The sequence below is a fragment of the Bombina bombina genome, chromosome 4, assembly GCF_027579735.1.
Source record: "Bombina bombina isolate aBomBom1 chromosome 4, aBomBom1.pri, whole genome shotgun sequence".
In the NCBI taxonomy this organism is placed as follows: domain Eukaryota; kingdom Metazoa; phylum Chordata; class Amphibia; order Anura; family Bombinatoridae; genus Bombina; species Bombina bombina.
In genome coordinates, this window is record NC_069502.1 from 1,108,086,297 (window position 1) to 1,108,104,370 (window position 18,074).

The following is an 18,074-nucleotide window of genomic DNA, read 5'->3' on the forward strand; positions in this document are numbered from 1 at the left end:
AGATAATTTGATGGGCGCAGACCCACTCTTGTTATCTGTCAGCAATCTATATCCCAGGAGTGGACAACTGGGAAGCGGACTATTTAAGCCGACAGGCTTTTCATCCGGGGGAGTGAGAACTCCATCCGGAGGTTTTTGCCTCACTGATTCTCCGATGGGGCAGACCGGAATTGGATCTGATGGCATCTCGACAGAATGCCAAGATACGGATCCAGGTCGAGGGATCCTCAGTCCGAAATAGTAGATGCCTTGGCAGTGCCTTGGTCGTTCAACCTAGCTTATGTGTTTCCACCGTTTCCTCTCCTTCCCCGGGTGATTGCTCGGATCAAACAGGAGAGAGCTTCGGTAATTCTGATCGCGCCTGTGTGGCCACGCATGACTTGGTATGCAGATCTAGTGGACATGTCCTCTCTGCCTCCGTGGAAACTCCTAGTGAGACAGGACCTTCTCATTCAAGGTCCATTCCAACATCCAAATCTAATTTCTCTGCAGCTGACTGCTTGTAGATTGAACGCTTGATTTTATCTAAGCTGGGGTTCTCTGATGCGGTCATCGATACTTTGATTCAGGCACGTAAGCCTGTCACTTGAAAGATCTATCATAAGATATGGCGTAAATATCTTTTTTGGTGTGAATCCAAGGGATACTCATGGAGTAAGGTTAGGATTCCCAAGATTGAGAAAGGGTTGTCAGCGAGTTCCTTAAAGGGAGAGATCTCTGCTTTGTCAATTTTACTACACAAACGTTTGGCAGATGTTTCAGACGTTCAGTCTTTTTGTTAGGCTTTAACCAGAATTAAGCCTGTGTTTAAACCAATTGCTCCACCCTGGAGTCTGAATTTAGTTCTTAATGTTCTTCAAGGGGTTCCGTTTGAACCTATGCATTCCATAGATATTAAGCTGTTATCTTGGAAAGTTTTTTTGTTTTTGGTTGCTATTGCTTCTGCTCGTAGAGTTTCTGAGCTTTCAGCGTTACAATGTGACTCGCCTTATCTTATCTTCCATTCTGATAAGGTGGTTTTACGTACCAAACCTGGGTTCCTTCCTAAGGTTGTTTCTAATAAGAATATTAATCAGGAAATTGTTGTTCCTTCATTATGTCCTAATCCTTCTTCTAAGAAGGAGCGTAAGTTGCATAACCTGGACGTGCCTTGAAGTTTTACTTGCAGGCGACTAAGGATTTCCTTCAATCGTTTTCATTATTCATTGTTTATTCTGGAAAGCGTAGGGGTCAGAAAGCTATGGCTACCTCTCTTTCTTTTTGGCTGAAGAGTATCATCCGTCTGGCGTATGAGACTGCTGTCCAAATGAATGATTTTCCAGCATCCAGTAAAAGATTAAAAGACCTTTATTTTCTCTTTACAGGGTCCATCATACAAACAACGTTTCAAACCACAACCTGGTTCTTAATCATGTCAGTGATAAGGGGTTTATCACTCGTGTTTGCGCTCATCTTGCTTACCATTTGTATTACGAGTTGAAAGTAAACAGGATCCCTTGAGCTCAATCGCTATTTACACTAGAATGATTACCGCAACTTCAGAGCTCTGGTTAACTGTTTTGCAAAGCTAAAATAGTATAGTTACACTCATAACACTATCTAATAAAATTATATAAAAAAAAATATTGCTCACAAGTTATAATGGCTCAAATATATGAGGTCTCAGGTGTTAGAAAAAAAGAGCTTTAATTTATACATGTATATATGTATAGGTATATATTGTACTAAAAAAACATTATATATATTTAAGAATAAATAGCATATATTCATGTATGTGAAGAACATGTAGGGTTAACGCACATGAGAATATGTGATTGGGATTGCGCGAGAGCGGGGTGAACGTGGACTCGATATTGTAAGTTCTGCTGTTTTTACTTTTCGGGTTAACGCATGAGCGAAAACAGTTTACTTTCAACTCCTAATACGAGTGCAACCCGACAAGCGCAAAAAAACTTACTTCTAGTGCAATTAACTTTTGAGCAGGAGCATTAATTAGTGCTTTTTTCCGCTTTAGATTGGCATTTTTGTCGGTTTACATGACTTTTTTTTCGCATTGTTAGAATTTTTGAACATATTTGGTTCACATGGCAAAACATATAGGGGCAAATTACTACTCGAGTGCAAAAATGCATCAGGCTCACAATCCATAGCACTGGTTTTAGAAGTCATTGGTTAATATTTATCATGTGAGTGTTAGTATGGTGCCGCTACAGTCATCATGTCAGCACAGAAAAGAAAAGCCATAAAAGCATGTTAATTTCTCACGGCTAATAGATTTATATTAGTGCCCACACTGAAATTATTCATGGTGAATAAGGCAAATATGCAAGGCTGCTCTATCGCAACACTCTCTCAGGTACTTTAATTCTTTGGTATATATTATTATCCATGTTAGTTTAAGTACACATTTTAGACTTTACATCTAAACATAAACACATACAGGGCTCCATTTATCATTGCAATTCTCCTACATTTACGCCTATAAATACGCCGGCGTAAATTCTCTCCTATGTATTAAAACAAAATACGACCAAAAAAACTGATTTTCGATCGAAAAATCCGACCACTCTATTCTATCTCGCCAAGGCGCACATGTGCGCCGATTGAAGCTTAAAACAGCGCTTTTTCGGTCGTATTTTCATCAAATCGACTAACAGATCGCCAAATTTCATATTTATCACTATTTTGCGCCATGGGAGAACCTAATATTCTCCTACAATTACGCCCTCCAAAGTTCTCCATATCCACTGAGGAGAACATTTCATTTACTTCATTTTTTGTGAGAGAGAAGATGGAATATTTTCTGCTGTTGTCTGCTATTTCTTTGGCAAGGGCCCGTGAAAATCGTCTTGCTGATGGTAATATGCCCATACGGAGACGCCAAAGAGTGCCTAGAGTTTTTTTACCCCGGTGTGGACTACAGGCATTGTCTGATAAGGAGATAAAGCAAAGATTTCGTATAAATAGGGAGAGTATTATAAATCTTTACTCTCTGATCCAAAATGACATAGACCCTAGGACAAGAAGAACAAGGGCGATACCTGGACTTTTAAAATTATTAGCAGTTTTGCATTTCTTGTCAACTGGTTCATTTCAGGCAGTCTCTAGTGCTGTGGTGGGCATTATCCAGCCTTCATTTTGCAGGCATCTAAGAATTGTTTTAAAAGCAGTTTTGAAACATCTTAAGAAGTTTATTTTTGTACCCAGGAATGTGCAAGAATGGCACACAGTTAAGGCATCTTTTTATTAAGTAGCTGGTATGCCTAATGTTCTTGGTGCAATTGATTGCACACACATAGCTTTAAGACCACCAGCTTTAAGGGAGGAGCAATACAGGAATAGAAAAAGCTTCCATTCACTGAATGTTCAGGCTGTTTGTGATGCCAACCTCAAAATTTGGGCTGTGCGTTCAGGATTTCCAGGTTCCTGACACGATTACCATATCCTCAAACAATCAGCATTATTTACATCGTTTGAACGTGGAGACATGCCCCATGGTTGGCTATTGGGTGAGTTTAACTTCATATTTTTTGTTGTTATTGTTTTTATGTTTAATTTTGGTTTTCAACTTTGAAGGACATAGATTTTTAGTTAGATGTATATACACTTTATACCTTTTTTTTTGTGAAAATTAATTTTATGATCTTTTCATTTATGTTATTATTTATTTCATTAATTTCTGTATTGCTAAAAGTGCATATAGATTGTTATTCCAATGTAATAATTCTTTTAATTTTTTTATTTGTAGGTGACAGTGGTTATCCGTGTAGGCCTTGGCTTCTGACACCAGTACCATCACCCCATACACGTGCAGAGATCAAATTCAACGAGTCACACCGTAGTACAAGTGCTATCGAGAGAACCTTCGGTGTGTTGAAGATGAGATTTCGTGTGTTGGACAGGTCAGGGGGAGACTTGCAATACTCACCAGAGAAGTGCAATGACATTATTTTAGTATGCTGCATGTTACATAATATTGCAATATCTCAAGTTAACGAAGATGATTTGTGTCTTGAGGATCAACCAGATGACATCTATGTCCCCCAACAAATATTAAACAGGCACACTACTAGGGCCGGTGTTCAAAATCGTATGGAAATTATTGAGAGATATTTTTCATGTAAGTAATTTTTTTTTTTTTTGGGTGGGGGTGGGGCAAAGAATTAGTATTATATTTCTGGATTGCTAATTATCTTTTAACATTGTATTACAGAAACCATGGATAACACAGGAGTTGTTTGAAAATTGGACAATAACAATCATCACTACTGTTATATAATCAGACAGATGAAAAAAAAAGTTGTGTTTATTTGTTAATAAAAAATTTTTGTTTTTCTTCTTTTAATAAAAATTTTTTGAACAAACAGCCTTAATTCTTTTTTGTATTTTAAATAACATTTTTATTGTAATAACAAAAACTTGAATACTGAAACATGTAACATTTTTTCAAAAATAACTTAAACTGTAACCAAATTCTAGTGTTTAACTTTTCAACATGAAAAAAATTTGAACATTAAAGTGCAAAAACAAGAAATATTAATAATTAATTATTGAGTAGGAAATCTTCGATTCAAAATTTCTAATTTCTTTTTGGAATAATCCCTCTTAAATTCTGAATCAGCTTTTAAAATTGCATTTCTTTCTTCTTGTAATCTGATCAGTTCTTTAAAAAATGCACTTTGCTCATTCCTGAACCCCAATGCCATGTCTGTGAGGTTTTGTATATCATTTCCCCTGCCTGTGACATCTTCTGGGTTTATCAATTGTTCTGGTCTTTCATCTTCTTCAGAGTCATTGACCATGATATTCTGAGGAGTTTCTAGATTTGGTGGTGTTGGTCCCTCTGATGTTTGTCCCTCAACCTGAGTCTCATCCTCATCTTCTGGACATACAGAATCCTCAACCAGAGGTTCCAAATTGATTTCAACCTGATCTTCTGTATGACATGGAAAATATGTATTATTAATAGGTTACATTCTTAAAAAAACAAAAAATTAACATGACAATTAAATTAGAAGACAACCTACCCTCGAATAGTAATATAGAATTGTCCTGCATCGATTGTAGTAAAGCACGAACACCTACAACAACATAAAAATAATATTAGAATATCAACTGCATCGATTTATACAATCAAAATATACATTAGACCACAAGTTATCATCAGTGCTCATCTGGTTGTTAATTATTATTAAAATATATAACAACTATTGGTTGTTTTTTACAAATAACTTACTCTCCCCTTCTTGTGGATGTGGAGGGTTCTTGGTCTTGTGAGGTGAATTCATTTTCCAAAGGTTGATCCTCTTGTGCATCAATCTCCTCTTCCTGACGTCCCTCATCTTCTTGCTCTAAATAATATAAATATACTTGTATTAAATTTCAATAATTATAGATAAAAACACAATTTCAAATATTTAGATCGATTTAGATAGACAATAGATAGTTATAACACTGACTAGATTACTTTTATTATAGTTCATGTCTCCATTTTCTCCATAATCCTTATCTGACAAATAAAAATGTAAACTAATCACAATTTTAATATCCAATAGCAGAAATCTACAAAATTAAAGAGATAGTGAGCATATCTACATATACTTTCCATAAAGGAATATCTATTGAATCGAAATAATTACATAATAGATTTCAATAATAAAGATATATAGTTTTTCATTCTCTTTTTTTAAATCATGAACAACAAAATTTGGGTGTCGTTTACATTTAACTTACCTCTAAAATCCATAGTGTCTGCTGGGACATCCAGGCCAACCACAACGGCATCACCCATCCGTGCATAAAGCATCTGTTCAAAGTCCGTTAATTCGGCCCTATATCCAGGGCCTCCACCGGTTCCTTTGGCAGATTGCTTTTCCCTGCAAACCTTTTTCTTTATGTTTTTTCTAATATCAGTTACTCTCTTCCGACAAGCCCGCACATCCTTAGGAAAACTTCCTTCAGCTGAAACAGATCTACTGATTTGTGTCCAAATTGTTCTCTTTCTCTGTGGGTTTACAGTTCTTGCTTGGTACCCAATGATTTCATCGTAGTGTTCGATAACAGCTTCGACCAAAATACAATTCTGCCGATGAGTGAACATGATACTTCTCCCGCTTTTGGTCTTTCCAGCTTGGGAAGATGCCATTGTAAAAATGTGATACAATAGAGCGCAAAAAATAACTAAAGTGTTGATACAAACTAAATAAAGTTTTCTTTTATAACGGTTTCCAAAAAAGTATCTAAATGTAGTTGATGAAAATGGGCGTATACTGTCTGATGTTCTGGAAAGATATGTCGCAGTTTATTTTTCATATGGAATACCTGGATTTCCATTTTTGTTTTTAATAACAATTTTACATGTAAATAAAGATAATTTGGTTATGAATAACAATATTAAATTTAAATATCATTACATTGTTATATGTATCTTTAATTTTATTTCACCTTATCAACGGATACATGTAACATTTGTTAATGTTGCCAAAAAAATAGTGCTATTGTGGCGCAGTTCTATACAATGTTTCATTGTTATTAAAATGGATAAAAAAAAACATCAAGTTGTATACTAAAATACGATTCTTGATAATACTTTACAAAATATGTATCCAAATTGAGTGCTATTTGTAAAAATAGGTATTAGCTTACAAAATTGCGCATTTAAAAAAAAAAAATTAGTCCCGTCAGTGAGTAGAGATTGAATAATATTTAGAAAATGCCACGATCCAAGAAGTTCTCTATTGGAGAATTATTGATTATTTCTTACACTATGGATAAATATTTTCCAAAAAAAAGGAAAGGGATTTTCACTTTGGACCAGGACACAAGAAACCGAATTCTCTGTGAAATGGTGCGAAGAGTAAGGAGAGTCTCTGGGCAAAAACGAACGAGGAAACAATGTCTGAAAAGATATAACGACTTGTACCGGAGGCAATCTAAAATGCGCACTTTGATAAAGAGTTATCTTAAAAAATGTAAGCAATATAGATATAAATATAGTTTAATTATATAATCTTAAGTATTAAAAATGTATAGTTTTTAATTGGAATATTTTCAATAAGATAAACAAGTTAAACAATAATAGGATTAAAAGATTACCATTGCCTGCAGATAAGTGTGAATGAATCAAGTTTTTATAGGATTTTCAGACAAATTTTTTGTGTGTTTGGATTTTTAAGAATATATTTTCACTAATTTTGTATTTTATATTATTTAATAGTCAAAAGAAGAAGAGCTCCAAGGTACCTTCTTCCCATTGATACCAATTCTAGTTCTGAAGGGGAATCAGACCCATTGCCCACAGTTTTTATGGATAAAGATAGGACTCAAGACACAGGTGTAAAAAATGTAACTGTAATTTCGAGAAAAAAAAAAAAATTCAAAGCCAGGTATTAAAGTAAATTTATCTTTTAACTATTTTTTTTTATAATGCTATAGATAATAGCACTCCAAATAATAATGCAATGGATGAGCAAGGAGAAGAAGATATCGATAACATTGAAGGTAATCTAAAAAAAAATTCTTTGAGATTTCTTTGACATATATATTTTATAAATATAAATTTATTTGTAATAATAATTTTAGGACATGTAGAGCCTACAGAGTCAGAAGAACATTTGGAACAAGATGAAGAACATTTGGAACAAGAGGACGAGGAGGGCCATGAAGAAGATGAGGTTCATCAAGGAACATCAGGTGATTTTTTATTTTTTTTCTGGTGATATATCTATTCTACAAACATTATATTTATATATATATATATATATATATATATATATATATATCTATATATATATATATATATATATATATATATATATATATATCTATATATATATATATATATATATATATATATATATATATATATCTATATATATATATATATATATATATAAAACAATAGATATGTATGCATATATATATATATATATATATATATATATATATATACACATATATATATATATCAATTTTATTAATATGTGTATATATTTTTTTTAAAAACAACAAAAAAAAATATCTATATATATATATCTATATATATATATATATAAAAACACAAACACATATTTTTTTATATATATCAATATATATATATATATATATATATATATAGATCAATATATATATATATATATATATATATATATATATATATATATATATATATATAGATAGATAGATATATATATGTAATATATATATATCGACAGATAGATATATGTATATAGATCAAAAAAGACAGATTTAAATATAGAAATAAAATTAATTGAAAGATAACATAGATAGAGAGAAAAATATTGTGTAAGATAGATATATTTTAAAATTACATTATCAATACATTGTAATCAAAATTTTGTTTTTTGAAGAAACTCAACAAAATTTAATAAACTTAGAGGTACACGATGAAGACTCTCAGTCACCTCAATATTATAACTGGGGTAAGTGTTATAGCATTTATGAATAAATATATGTTATTGCTGTTGGTAATTCCATTGACAGATATTTTTTTTACTCTCATGTCTATAAATGCTATTCAAAATAATCAAAATATATGTTTAATATAAATATATATATTTTTTATTTTTTAGTTCCGGATGATGAAAAAATTGTAATAAGCAAAAAAGAGCTCCTTGAAGTCCTGCTTAAAGCTGAAACTGGACTGATAAGCAGTTACTCAGCAGTCAGGAAAATGAGGCTGAAATATGAAAAAATGTAACTTTTTCATTTATGTGTTATTAAAAAATTTATGAATGTGCTAGCAACATTTTTTTTAATTTTATTTTATATACAGAATAAATGCATATATTATTTAACAAATATAAACAATTGTCGTTATTGTGTAATATATATTGAAACATCTTATCAATGAATTGAAACATCTTATCAATGAAAGTGTAAGATTAGGTCAATGTAAGACGTTAATTTGAAAAGAATAGTAGTGAAATGTCTAGAGGGGTTGTGTAAAGTAGGTAGAGAAAAACAAATTAGTTGGTAAAGATAAAAGACGTGTTGAAAATCAAAAGGAATAATAGTTAAAGGTTTGCATGGGGTGTCTAAAATAGCTAAACAAAAGACAAAAAAACAAGACTTTGTAAGACATGTGCTAAAATAACGTAGAATAATAGTAAAAGGTCTGTATGGGGTGTCTAAAGTAGATAAACCAAAAAATAAGGACTTTGTAATATGTGAAACGTGTTAAAATAACGTGGAATAATAGTATGGGCTCCATTTATCATGATAAACGGAGGCCTAAAAGGTCTGTATGGGGTGTGTAATGTAGAGAAACCAAAACACATGACTTTGTAATAAGTAAGACATGTGTTAAAAATAACGTTGAATAGTAGAAAAAGGTCTGCATGCGGTGTGTTAAGTAGATAAACCAAAAAAAATTACTTTGTAATATGGAAGCCATCTGTTAAAAATAACGTGGAATAGTAGTAAAAGGTTGTGGTTTGTAAAAAAAACACAAAAAGAATAATAATATAGAAATTTGTTCAATTCATATTACAAATATAAATGTTTATATAACCTTAAATTACAACAATTATAACATTAATAAAAAGAATGGCTATATCCAGTAATAAAAAAGGAAAATACCAAAAATATGCGCTTTTTTACGATGATGGAATGGTAAATATAGTCGAGATTTATCATTAACACGCCGCATCTCGACTTTGGAAAAAAGCGGTATAATACGACCAGTTTTTTTATAAATATTGGCGCACAAGTGCGCCTCACAGAGGGCGAGCTGCGGAGAACTTCTTGGAGAACTGAAAGTCGGATTTCTCCAAACAATGATAAATGGAGCCCACAGTACATACATACATATATACATACATACATACATGTATGTACACACATATACATTGATCCTTTCCCTTCCTAACCCTCCCTTATATACCTTATCTCTATACCCCTTTCCCAACACCTCAAACATTTCTATTAACCCTTCATTTCCAGTTTATTAATGAAGAAATAATATATAATCCCAGTTCTAAAAAGCAATAAAAGAGAAAGCAATATTTCCGGTTGCAAACCAGCCCAAAACTTAAAGGGACAGTAAATGTAAAAACTGATGTTGCATAATTCTGCAGATAGTGCAGAATTATGTAACATTATCTTGGCGAAAGCTTGAAAAAACCCAAAAGATTTAAGAATTTTTTGCTTCCAAAGTTATACTTACCTTATTTTCTTCTATAAGGTATGACGAGTCCACGGATTCATCCTTTACTTGTGGGATATTTTCCTCCTGCTAACAGGAAGTGGCAAAGAGCACCACAGCAGAGCTGTCTATATAGCTCCTCCCTTAGCTCCACCCCAGTCAATCTCTATGCCTACTCTAAGTACTAGGAAGGGTAAAGTGAAAGAGGTGATAAAATACTAGTTTTTAATTTCTTCAAGCAAGAGTTTATTTTAAATGGTACCGGTGTGTACTATTTACCCTCAGGCAGCAGAAGGATGAAGACTTCTGCCTGGAGGATGATGATCTTAGCATTTGTAACTAAGATCCAATGCTGTTCCCACAGAGGCTGAAGGGTACAAGAAACTTCAGTGTGAGGAACGTTTTCATGCTATATAGCAGTGAGGTATGTTCAGTCATTTTTTCTGGAGAGACAGTGTATTTCAGAAAGACTGACAGTATCCCCATGAGGGTAAGGGTAAGCAGAAATCCTAAGAGCTATAGAAAGGCATTACTAAGCTTGCATAAGGGGCTAATTACAAAAATGGTTGACACTGAGTTTTGAATGTTTGTGGGCAAACGTTTTATGAACTGGGAGTGCTGTTAACGTTTTGTGGGCAATATTGTTTTTTGGGCAACTTTATTGAGGGTACACTTGGCTTATTTTTTGGGTCTCAGAACCCACATGGCTAGTTTAAAACCGCTCTGGTGCGGTTCTTTGAGGCTGTAGAGACATTGAGTGAGATGGGCGGGGCCTATTTTCGTGCCTCTGATGCGCAGTTTTTTTCACTCAGCAAGCTCCAACTCCTGAGGGCCCTTGTGAATGTTTTGGGCCAAATCGAAGCTTTAACCCCATATTTACTATCCCTGAGGGCAGGTAGGCGCCACAGCAGGGCTGTGGCAAGGTGCTGGGGGTGTTTTTTCCGGATTGCACATTAAAGGGTTAAATGTCAAATTTCCTTGTGGGGCAAACTTAACTACACATATTGAGTCTTCATGCAAAAATTTTAAAAATTTGGTGCATTTTAAAGCAGTTTTGCAGAACGTGTATGCTTTTTTTCTCTTAAAGGCGCAGTACCGTTTTTTAAGATTGTTATTTTTTTCACTAAATAAAGAGTTTTCATGCATGTTTGTAGTCATTACTAGCCTGTTCAACATGTCTGACATTGAAAAAAGTCATTGTTCAATATGTTTAGAAGCCATTGTGGAACCCCCACTTAGAATGTGTCCCTCATGCACTGAAAGGTCAATAAATTGCAAAGAACATATTTTAGCTACTAAAAGTATGTCGCAGGATGATTCTCAGTCAGAAGGGAATCAGGTTGTGCCATCTAATTCTCCCCAAGTGTCACAACCCTTAACGCCCGCACAAGCGACGCCAAGTACTTCTAGTGCGTCTAATTCTTTCACCCTGCAAGATATGGCCGCAATTATGAATACTACCCTCACAGAGGTTTTATCTAAGCTGCCTGGGTTGCAGGGGAAGCGCAGTAGGTCTGGTGTGAGAACAAATGCTGAGCCCTCTGACGCTTTATTAGCCATATCCGATGTACCCTCACACTGTTCTGAGTTGGGGGTGAGGGATTTGCTGTCTGAGGGAGAGATTTCTGATTCAGGAAAGTTGTTCCCTCAGACAGACTCAGATATGACGACTTTTAAATTTAAACTAGAACACCTCCACTTATTGCTCAGGGAGGTTTTAGCGACTCTGGATGATTGTGACCCTATTGTAGTTCCAGAGAAATTGTCTAAAATGGACAGATTTCTAGAGGTTCCTGCCTACACTGATGTTTTTCCGGTCCCTAAGAGGATTTCAGACATTGTTACTAAGGAGTGGGATAGACCAGGTATTCCGTTCGCTCCCCCTCCTACTTTTAAGAAAATATTTCCCATATCAGACGCCATGTGGGACTCGTGGCAGACAGTCCCTATGGTGGAGGGAGCTATTGCTACCCTTGCTAATTGTACAACTATACCTATTGAGGACAGTTGTGCTTTCAAAGATCCTATGGATAAAAAATTAGAGGGTCTCCTAAAGAAAATATTTGTTCATCAGGGTTTTCTTCTCCAACCTATAGCGTGCATTGTTCCTGTAACTACTGCAGCTTCTTTTTGGTTCGAGGCTCTGGAGGAGGCTCTTCAGGTTGAGACCCCATTAGATGATATTCTGGATAGAATTAGGGCTCTCAAGCTAGCTAATTCTTTCATTACAGATGCTGCTTTTCAACTGGCTAAATTAGCGGCAAAGAATTCAGGTTTTGCCATTTTAGCGCGTAGAGAGTTATGACTTAAGTCCTGGTCTGCTGATGTGTCATCAAAATCTAAGCTTTTAGCCATCCCTTTCAAGGTTAAGACCCTATTCGGGCCTGAACTGAAAGAGATCATTTCAGACATCACTGGAGGGAAAGGCCATGCCCTTCCTCAGGATAAGACAAATAAGATGAGGACCAAACTTCAACTTCAAAGGTGGTCCCACTACCTCTTCCCCTGCTGCAAAGCAAGAGGGGAATTTTGCTCAATCCAAGTCAGTCTGGAGACCTAAACAGACTTGGAACAAGGGTAAACAGGCCAAGAAGCCCGCTGCTGCCACCAAGACAGCATGAAGGGGTAGCCCCCGATCTGGGACCGGATCTAGTAGGGAGCAGACTTTCTCTTTTTGCTCAGGCTTGGGCAAGAGACGTTCAGGACTCCTGGGCTTTAGAAATCGTAACCCAGGGGTATCTTCTAGATTTCAAAGATTCTACTCCAAGGGGGAGATTCCATCTTTCTCAATTGTCTGTAAACCAGACAAAAAGAGAGGCGTTCTTACGCTGTGTAGAAGACCTATATACCATGGGAGTGATCTGCCCAGTTCTGAAAACAGAACAGGGGCAGGGGTTCTACTCCAATCTGTTTGTGGTTCCCAAAAAAGAGGGAAACTTCAGACCAATTTGAGATCTCAAGATCCTAAACAAATTCCTCAGAGTCCGATCCTTCAAGATGGAGACCATTCAGACTATTTTACCAATGATCCAGGAGGGTCAATATATGACCACTGTGGACTTAAAGGGTGCGTATCTACACATCCCTATCCACAAAGATCACCAGTTCCTCAGGTTCGCCTTTTTGGACAAGCATTACCAGTTTGTGGCTCTTCCCTTCGGGTTGGCCACAGCTCCCAGAATTTTCTCAAAGGTGCTAGGGTCCCTTCTGGCGGTTCTAAGGCCGCGGGGCATAGCTGTGGCGCCTTATCTGGACGATATCTTAATTCAGGCGTCGACTTACCAACTAGCCAAGTCTCACACGGACATCATGTTGGCGGAAGGTGAACGTAAAAAAGAGTTCACTTATCCCTCTCACAAGAGTTCTATTCCTGGGAACTCTGATAGATTTCGGACGACATGAAAATTTTTCTGACGGAGGTCAGGAAATCAAAGATTTTATCCATCTGCCGAGCTCTTCATTCCTCGGCCGTCAGTGGCTCAGTGTATGGAGGTAATCGGACTAATGGTAGCGGCAATGGACATAGTTCCGTTTGCTCGCTTGCATCTCAGACCACTACAACTATGCATGCTCAAACAGTGGAATGGGGATTATGCAGATTTATCTCCTCAGATAAATCTGGATTAAGAGACCAGAGACTCACTTCTTTGGTGGTTGTCACAGGATCATCTGTCCCAGGGAATGTGTTTCCGCAGGCCAGCATGGGTCATAGTGATGACGGACGCCAGCCTATTGGGCTGGAGTGCAGTCTGGAATTCCCTGAAAGCACAGGGTTTGTGGACTCAGGAGGAGGCTCTCTTCCCGATAAATATTCTAGAACTGAGAGCGATATTCAACGCGCTTCTGGGGTGGCCTCAGCTGTCTTCGGCCAGATTCATAAGATTCCAGTCAGACAATATCACGACTGTAGCATATATCAATCATCAGGGGGGAACAAAGAGTTCTCTAGCGATGATAGAGGTTACCAAAATAATTTGATGGGCAGAGACTCACTCTTGCCATCTTTCAGCAATCTATATCCCAGGAGTGGAGAACTGGGAAGCGGATTTTCTAAGTCGTCAGACTTTTCATCCGGGGGAGTGGGAACTCCATTTGGAGGTGTTTGCACAATTGATTCAGCAATGGGGCACACCAGAATTGAATCTGATGGCGTCTCGTCAGAACGCCAAACTTCCTTGTTACGGGTCCAGGTCAAGGGATCCTCAGGCAGTACTGATAGATGCTCTAGCAGTACCCTGGTCGTTCAACCTGGCTTATGTGTTTTCACCATTTCCTCTTTTTCCTCGTTTGATTGCCAGAATCAAACAGGAGAGAGCTTCAGTGATTTTGATAGCACCTGCGTGGCCACGCAGGACTTGGTATGCAGACCTGGTGGACATGTCATCTCTTCCACCATGGACTCTGCCACTGAGACAGGATCTTCTGATTCAAGGTCCGTTCCAGCATCCAAATCTATTTTCTCTGTGGCTGACTGCTTGGAGATTGAACGCTTGATTTTATCCAAGTGGGGTTTCTCTGAGTCGGTCATAGATACCTTGATTCAGAAAAGCCTGTCACTAGGAAAATTTATCATAAGATATGGCGTAAATATCTTTATTTGTGCGAATCCAAAGGCTACTCATGGAGTAAGATCAGGATTCCTAGGATTTTGTTCTTTCTCCAAGAAGGATTGAAGAAGGGGCTATCAGATAGTTCCTTAAAGGGACAGATATCTGCCTTATCAGTTCTTCTGCACAAGCGTCTGGCAGATGTTCCAGACGTTCAGTCGTTCTGTCAGGCTTTAGTTAGAATCAAGCCTGTGTTTAAACCTGTTGCTCCGCCATGGAGTTTGAATTTAGTTCTTAAAGTTCTTCAAGGGGTTCCGTTTGAACCTATGCATTCCATAGATATTAAGCTTCTATCTTGGAAAGTTCTGTTTTTAGTTGCTATCTCTTTGGCTCGAAGAGTTTCTGAATTATCTGCATTGCAATGCGACTCGCCTTATCTTGTTTTCCATGCTGATAAGGTGGTTTTGCGTACCAAACCTGGATTCCTTCCTAAGGTTGTTACTAATAGGAATATCAATCAGGAAATTGTTGTTCTTTCTCTGTGTCCTAATCCTTCCTCTAAGAAGGAGCGTCTGTTGCACAACTTGGACGTGGTTCGTGCTTTGAAGTTTTACTTGCAAGCAACAAAAGATTTCCGTCAAACGTCTTCTTTGTTTGTTGTCTATTCTGGAAAACGTAGAGGTAAAAAAGCTACGGCTACCTCTCTTTTTGGCTGAAAAGCATCATCTGTTTGGCATACGAGACTGCTGGACAGCAACCTCCTGGAAGGATTACAGCTCACTCTACTAGAGCGGTGGCTTCCACATGGGCTTTTAAAAATGATGCTTCTGTTGAACAGATTTGTAAGGCTGCGACTTGGTCTTCGCTTCATACCTTTTCCAAATTTTACAAATTTGATACTTTTGCTTCTTCGGAGGCTATTTTTGGGAGAAAAGTTCTTCAAGCAGTGGTGCCTTCTGTTTAACCGTCTGTCTTGTCCCTCCCGTTCATCCGTGTCCTGTAGCTTTGGTATTGTATCCCACAAGTAAGGATGAATCCGTGGACTCGTCTTACCTTATAGAAGAAAAGTAAATTTATGTTTACCTGATAAATTAATTTCTCCTATGGTACGACGAGTCCACGGCACGCCCTGTCATTTTAAGACAGATTATATTTCTCTTGTAAGGTGTATCCAGTCCACGAATCATCCATTACTTGTGGGATATTCTCATTCCCAACAGGAAGTTGCAAGAGGACACCCACAGCAGAGCTGTAATATAGCTCCTCCCCTAACTGTCATAGCCAGTCATTCTCTTGCAACTCTCAACAAGCAAGGACGTTGTAGGAGAGAGTGGTTAAATATAGCTAGTTTATTTTCTTCAATCAAAAGTTTGTTATTTTTAAATAGTACCGGAGTTGTGCTATTTTATCTCAGGCAGTAAATAGAAGAAGAATCTGCCTGAGGTTTCTATGATCTTAGCAGGTTGTAACTAAGATCCATTGCTGTTCTCACATATGTCTGAGGGGATTACACAGATGAGGTAACTTCAGCGAGAGAATGGCCTGCAGTTTATTCTGCTATCAGGTATGTGCAGTTATAATTTTTTCTAGGGATGGAAAACACTAGAAAATGCTGCTGATACCGGATTAATGTAAATTAAGCCTGAATACAGTGATTTAATAACGACTGGTATCATGCTTACTTTCAGAGGTAATACCCTTATGATATTGCAATATAAAACGTTTGCTGGCATGTTTAATCGTTTTTATATATGCTTTGGTGATAAAACTTTATTGGGGCCTAGTTTTTTCCACATGGCTGGCTTAAATTTTGACTAGAAACAATTTCCACTGTTGTAGTATAAAAGTTACAGTTGGTTAAAATTACAAACTGTGACATCCAACTTCCCTCAAAGGCCCTCTGAATGCTATAGGACATCTCTAAAGGGCCCAAAGGCTTTCCAAAGTCGTTTATTGGGGAAGGTAGGGCCACAGCTTGCTGTGGCAGTTGGTTGTGACTGTTAAAAAACGTCTATTTCGTTTTTTTTATCCGTTTTTTGAACTAAGGGGTTAATCATCCATTTGCAAGTGGGTGCAATGCTCTGTTAGCCTATTATACACACTGTAAAAATTTCATTTGATTTACTGCTTTTTTCCACTGTTTTTCAAATTCTGACAAAATTTGTTTCTCTTAAAGGCACAGTACCGTTTTTTATATTTGCTTGTTAACTTGATTTAAAGTGTTTTCCAAGCTTGCTAGTCTCATTGCTATTCTGTATAAACATGTCTGACATAGAAGAAACTCCTCGTTTATTATGTTTAAAAGTCATGGTTGAACCCCCTCTTAGAATGTGTACCAAATGTACTGATTTCATTTTATGCAATAAAGATCATTTTCTGTCTTTAAAAAATTTATCACCAGAGGAATCTGACGAGGGGGAAGTTATGCCGACTAACTTTCCCCACGTGTCAGACCCTTTGACTCCCGCTTAAGGGACTCACGCTCAAATGGCGCCAAGTACATCTAGGGCGCCCATAGTGTTTACTTTACAAGACATGGCGGCAGTCATGGATAATACACTGTCAGCGGTATTAGCCAGACTACCTGAACTTAGAGGTAAGCAAGATAGCTCTGGGGTGAGACAAAATGCAGAGCATACTGACGCTTTAAGAACCATGTCTGATACTGCCTCACAATATGCAGAAGCTGAGGAAAGAGAGCTTCAGTCAGTGGGTGATGTTAATGACTCAGGAAAGATACCTGATTCTAATATTTCTACATTTAAATTTAAGCTTGAACACCTCCGCGTGTTGCTTAGGGAGGTTTTAGCTGCTCTGAATGACTGTGATACCATTGCAGTGCCAGAGAAATTGTGTAGACTGGATAAATACTTTGCAGTGCCGGTGTGTACTGATGTTTTTCCAAATACCTAAAAGGTTTACAGAAATTTTAATAAGGAATGGGATAGACCAGGTGTGCCGTTCTCTTCCCCTCCTATTTTTAGAAAAATGTTTCCAATAGACGCCACCACACGGGACTTATGGCAGACAGTCCCTAAGGTGGAGGGAGCAGTTTCTACTCTAGTAAAGCGTACTACTATCCCTGTCGAGGACAGTTGTGCTTTTTTTTTTTAGATCCAATGGATAAAAAATTAGAGGTTACCTTAAGAAAATATTTATTCAACAAGGTTTTATCCTACAGCCCCTTGCATGCATTGCCCCTGTTACTGCTGCTGCGGCGTACTGGTTTGAGTCTCTGGAAGAGGCTTTACGGGTAGCGACTTCATTGGATGACATACTTGGCAAACTTAGAGCACTTAAGCTAGCCAATTCTTTTATTCTGATGCCATTGTTCATTTGACTAAACTAACGGCTAAGAATTC

The 18,074-nt window shown here is 36.9% G+C and overlaps 1 long non-coding RNA gene across 1 annotated transcript; it reads left to right on the forward strand.

Moving 5' to 3' along the window:
• The first annotated feature begins 7,214 nt into the window (after positions 1-7,214).
• Positions 7,215-7,673, forward strand: LOC128655787 (uncharacterized). The gene is made up of 3 exons (XR_008401905.1): positions 7,215-7,333; positions 7,435-7,500; positions 7,582-7,673. It is a non-coding gene; the product is annotated as an uncharacterized LOC128655787 (long non-coding RNA).
• The last annotated feature ends 10,401 nt before the right edge of the window (positions 7,674-18,074 follow it).